General features: G+C 33.3%; 1 non-coding gene across 1 annotated transcript; it reads left to right on the top strand.

Annotated features, from left to right (window-relative positions):
• The first annotated feature begins 444 nt into the window (after positions 1 to 444).
• On the top strand, positions 445 to 506 carry LOC112447181 (U7 small nuclear RNA). The gene has a single exon (XR_003035287.1). It is a non-coding gene; the product is annotated as a U7 small nuclear RNA (small nuclear RNA).
• Positions 507 to 5,804: the final 5,298 nt, after the last annotated feature.

Raw genomic sequence — 5,804 nt, 5'->3', positions numbered from 1 at the left:
GAAAAAATGAATCCTTCCCAAAATTAAATAAAAAACTGAGTTTTAGAAATTAGTTTGTGAACATTGCCTATTTATAAGCAATTTAACAATTCTAAGAAGATTACCCTGCTATCATTATAATTTGGCAATTCAACCCTAAATAAGTATCAAAATGCTTGGAGTATTGTCCAAACAAGGACAATGCTGAGTTTTTAAACTATTCAAATTATGATTAAATATTATATCTAAAAACAGAGAATCCCTTATCAAAAATAACTACCAGTTTTTTGAATATACAATATAGTTCAAGGATAAAGAAATATTTTCCTCTGTTGGATTTATCATATGTACATTTCTTTATTAAAGGAATGCATCCCTCTTATCATTATACAAATACATATATTTTGTGCAGCAACATTTATTTATAAATGAACCTAAAAACAAGAATTTTAAAAATCTAGTATACAGTGTTACAGCTCTTTTAGAATTTGTCTAGCAGGCTTTCCGGTTCGCACCGGAAAGCCCCAAAAAAAAAATAAAAATAAAAATCTAGTATAAAATATGCAAATATATATCACATCTGTATATTAATAACCCTAGCATTAAGCTGTATGATATAACTTATCTCAAGTAATTCCTAACCACCTACCAAAGACTCATCTGAAGTGCTGGTTAAAAATTCAGAGTATGGAATTCCTCTTTAGATTTGCTTTCTCTGTAAAAAAAAAAAAAGGGGTAATAACAAGTAATGCTTGGGACTTTTGCAATAATTCTGTGAGAAAATCCATGTAAATCACTTAGCACAGTGTGTAATATGTAGTTATTGTTATGTTGTGTTGGTCCTAAGAATCTACTTTTCTGTTCATAACTAAATTGTAAGAACCATAGGTAATGGAGAGTTTATTATACTATTTTTAGTCAAAGGAATATTGGCTAGAATTATTATCTGGGATGTACCTATTCTTATCAGTAACATGAGAGTTCCCAGATGAATTGTTTAACAGAGAAATTTACAATAAGAACAAAGTATTAGAACCTCACCTAAAATAGTATATAGTAAACCATATTAAGAGTTTAGTGTAACAGTATTAACATAATTTATAAGTAAACATTTCTAAGCATAATAGAAATATTGATAAAATAAACTTTATAAATTCACTTTTATCAAAATGTGATGTTAACAGAATGAAAATTCCAATTAGAATTGGATAAGGGAAAGGAAAGATAGATACAAGATACACAGGTGCATAGATGCATACATACACACATATACATAAACAGAGCCCTTGCATGAATCAGTAGTAACTGTGTGCCCTAAGAAGCATGATTAATGTAATCTTTTGTAATGAAGACTAAACAACGTAAAGGTAGTCATATAAATATAGATAGAAATTGTCTAAAGATTTCTGTCTGAAAACTTCTTCAAAAGAAGCTGATTGGATTCCTGGGTTGGGAAGATCCCCTGGAAAAGGACATGGCAACCTACTCTAGTATTCTTGTCTGGGATATCCCATGAACAGAGGACCCTGGTGGACTACAGACCATGGAGTTGCAAAAGAGTTGGACACGAGTTAGCGATAACATTAAGATGATCCTAAGGGAAATGATTTTTGTTTCCTTTGAATTTTTTTCTGTCATAAAATTGTTTCTCTTCTATGTCCCATGTTATCCCTGAATTTTACCTTGTTTTGTTGTTCGGTCACTAAGGCATGTCTAACTCTTTGTGAACCCATGGACTTCAGCAGTCCAGGTTGCCCTGTCCTTCACTATCTCCTGGAGGTTGCTCAAATTCTTGTCCATCCTCTGTCACCCTTTTCTCCTTTTGCCTTCAACATTTCCCAACATCAGGGTCTTTTCCAATGAGTCAAATGAAATTTACCTTACTGTTGTGAAATTCACTAATTGCTAAATTCCAAAATTTTTGAAGTTCACCATATGCCTCTGTTTACATTTAAGATTTTATTAAAGATGTATTATCAGTTGTATTCTTAAGAGCTGTTTCATTTTTACACTAAATTAGAAAATACCTCTTAATGACTCTCACTTCTTGGAAGAAGCACATGCTACACTTTCAGACTGTTGCTTCTCTATGATGCTGTGGGCTAAACTGGTAGAATTGGTTTTATATCCTCCCACATTTACTTGAAAGAACTATATTCAAAATGAATGTGGTGTCCAACTCTATGTACAAGAACTTGACTTCAAATACAATAAAATGTGTTGACATAAAATGATTAAAAGGTATACCATGCAAAAGTGAATTTTAAAAAACACAAAAACTATATTACTATCAGAAAAAGTAGACTTCAGAGCAAAGAAAATTATCAAGATCAAAGAGTAATAATACTGACATAACTATAATCCGGTGCCTATTAAACAAAAAGTAAAGGAATACTAAATGGCAACACACTCTGGTATTCTTGTCTGGGAAATCCCATGGACAGAGGAGTCTGGTGGGTTACAGGCTATGGAGTCACAAAAGAGTCAGACACAACTGAGTGACTAAATTACAACAACCAACAATTCTACAAATATAAGTTAGAAAAGTTAGAGAAAATGGCCCAATTCCTTAAAATTACAAATTACCAAACTTTCTTCAACATGTAATGGATTAACTGAGTAGTTCTATAAATATTAAAGAAATTGAATCAGAAATATCTCCAGGCCCAGATAGTTTCAGTGGATAATTTGTAGAAAAACTATAGAAAACTTTGTTTGCAGTTTCTATGAAAGTTAAACGTATGATTATGATATAGCAATTCTATTTCCACATATATTCTCAACATAAATATATATGAAAGATACATGTGAACATATATCAACCAATGTTCCTAGCAGTTCTACTTGCAATAGTTAAAATCCCAGGAAGAAGTTTAGAACTCAGTCTTCTCTTTCCTTCAAAACAGCAACACTCCCTTGCCCCCAAAATGCACATAGTCAGTCATTCCTCAGTCTTCTCTTCAAAATTATGTAACTGCTCAACAGAATTTGAAAACCTGCGATCTTAGGCATATTAAGGAAATCAACATTCACTTCTAATTTATCTAAGATTTTTGAAATGTTACTGTTCGCTTGTTTTCTTTTTCAAATATCCTTCTTTAATGAAACAGAATTAACACAAATTTATATAAACAGAATCTGTTCCTATAATAAATCTGTCTTCTCCATTAAACTGCAATATGAAATTGCAAATTTATTTATGCTTCTGAAACAAAATTGAGTTACTTAAGAAAGAAGTAAGACATAAAAAGAAATCTTGCAACCAAGTAACTTTCTGAAAAAATTAAAAAGATAAGAGAACCAGGGCTTCCCTGGTGGTCTAGTGGCTCAGAATCTGCCTGCCAGTGCAGGGTACAGAGGTTCCACCCCTGGTCTGGGAAGATCCCAGTGCAGTGCAGCAACTATACCCTTGTGCCACAAACACTGAAGTCCACACTTTGAGCCCCTGAGACACAACTGCTGAGCGCATCTGCCACAACTACTGAAGCCTGAGCACCTAGAGCCCATGCTTCCCCACAAGAAAACTCACCGCAGTGAGAAGCCCCCAGACTACAAAGAGGAGCAGCCCCTGCTTGCTGCAACTAGAGAAAGTCCACGTGCAGCAATGAAGACCCAGCACAGCCCCCACAATAAATATTTTTTTAAATGTTCCACATCAAAAAAAAATATTTTTTAAAAAAGGTAAGAGAATCAATATTCAAAATAATGCTCTTGTTCTTGCAGTCAGAATTTTCCTACATGAACTGTATGGCAAAATACAGATTTCTCCCTTAGCAAAAGAGTTTTAACTATCTCTCTACCAGACAGAACATTACCCAGCCTCTCTGGAACTAGTGATAGTTAACAGACGGACAATGGGTAATTCTGGGTAAATTAAAATTAAATCTGTTTTCTTGGACTTAAACTCTTACCTCCTTACTCAGGGTCTGAATGTCCTGAGAATAACGCAGCTTTGACCTCATACTAAAATTAAAGGGGGGCTGAATGAAAAAGATTTAAGAAACGATTATGACAATTCCTAGATGATTCTGTGGAGTAGAGATATCCTACCTACATTAAATGTATGCTTTTATTCATTATATTCTGTGTTTCTTTGTTGTAGCCACTTAACTTACACTTTAATATGGACTCTACATGCAAATATCAATAATGAGTTAATATATAATGAAATCAATCTGAGTCCCCATCATGAAATTTCACTTCTGGTTCATCAAAGTGCTCTCACTTATAGGCAAAATCAGTGCACTGGCAAACAAATATTCACTTATAATTTACTTTCAAACTGTTTAATTTCACATCTTTATTACACTCCATAATTTGACATTCTTTGTTTTACTTAAAACTGATTTTATTTACCAGTTATTTTATACAAATTACTTAAGATACTTCACCTCCCTTATAAGTATTTCTCACCTGTATACATTCATACATTGTGAATGTATATCTTTAATATATTTAAAATATTTTATATGCTTAGCTTAATATACATTATGTATACATCTATACAATTTTGTATTTATAAATAATACATATGCACTATATACTATGTGTATATTTGATGTACATTCACATGTATGTAGAAATATAGTTGTTTGTATATATGTATATACACACACATATATATGAAGAGAGAGAGATCAAAGAAAATAGAAGGGGATAGAGGAGGAGAAGATGGAGGACAAGCAGGAAGAAGAGAGGGAAATAGAAGGAAAGACAGGAAGAGAAAGAAAAGCAGCTCCATCATGCAAAACACAAAGAATAAATGATGGACAAGACAGGCATAATATTATTTCATTTATAATCTCATTAGGGAGATAGGCATTAATAAAATTAATTATACAATAAATATAAAATCACAAATGTGGTTAAGTACATAAGAGATAAACGATGCAATAAAATAGCTCTTAATAAAGAAAACATCTAGTTATGGAGGCAGAGAAGGTTTAACTGGGGAAATAGCTATTGAGTTGAAATTTGAATGATGAATGAGAGATGTGTGTTTAATTAAAAGGAAATAGCATGTTCATATGCCTTCAAGACTAACTACAGGAATACAATATGTAACTGGCACTGAAGGTAGGGACCAGATGGAGTCTTGCAGGACAGCAAGAGAAAATCTTCTTCCCCATCCTGTTTATTTACAAGTAGGGTTGTTGGTACCCTCCCAGTCTCTCTGCCCCTTATCCTCTTAACGTCAGGGAAGCTGAAATAACTTCAGAAAATTTGGTAACAATAAACTGGTCATGTTCAGCTAGGTTCCTCTCCTCTCCTTTTTGGTAGTGAGTCTGCCAGCAAAGTTCCAGTATTTCTCACCATCCCTATTCCTTCATCCTTTATTGAGAAGATATTCCAGGTAGGGATTCCAGTTTTACCTGTAGTCGGAAGAAGGGAGGAATTTTCCTACTTTTGAAGTTAACTTACAAGTTCCATTTCCTTCCGCATACTGAGCTTAAATTTTTATCCCGCACCACAGATTTTATGAGTAAAATAAGTATTTTAACATGTATAATATCATGTATGAAACGAGTCGCCAGTCCAGGTTCGATGCACGATACTGGATCCTTGTGGCTGGTGCACTGGGATGACCCAGAGGGATGGTATGGGGAGGGAGGAGGGTTCAGGATGGGGAACAAATGTATACCTGTGGTGGATTCATTTCAATATTTGGCAAAACCAATACAATATAGTAAAGTTTAAAAATAAAATAAAAAAAATAATAATATTATTATGAGGATTACAGATATGTAAATATGCAAAGTGCCTAATATAGACTATGATGATGTCCTTCTGAAACATTTTGATTACTTTTACATTGTCTTGAAATG

Source organism: Bos taurus, chromosome 6 (assembly GCF_002263795.3).
Source record: "Bos taurus isolate L1 Dominette 01449 registration number 42190680 breed Hereford chromosome 6, ARS-UCD2.0, whole genome shotgun sequence".
NCBI lineage: Eukaryota > Metazoa > Chordata > Mammalia > Artiodactyla > Bovidae > Bos > Bos taurus.
The sequence above is the reverse complement of the archived record's forward strand: the minus strand, read 5'-3'. Positions and strand labels throughout refer to the sequence as shown.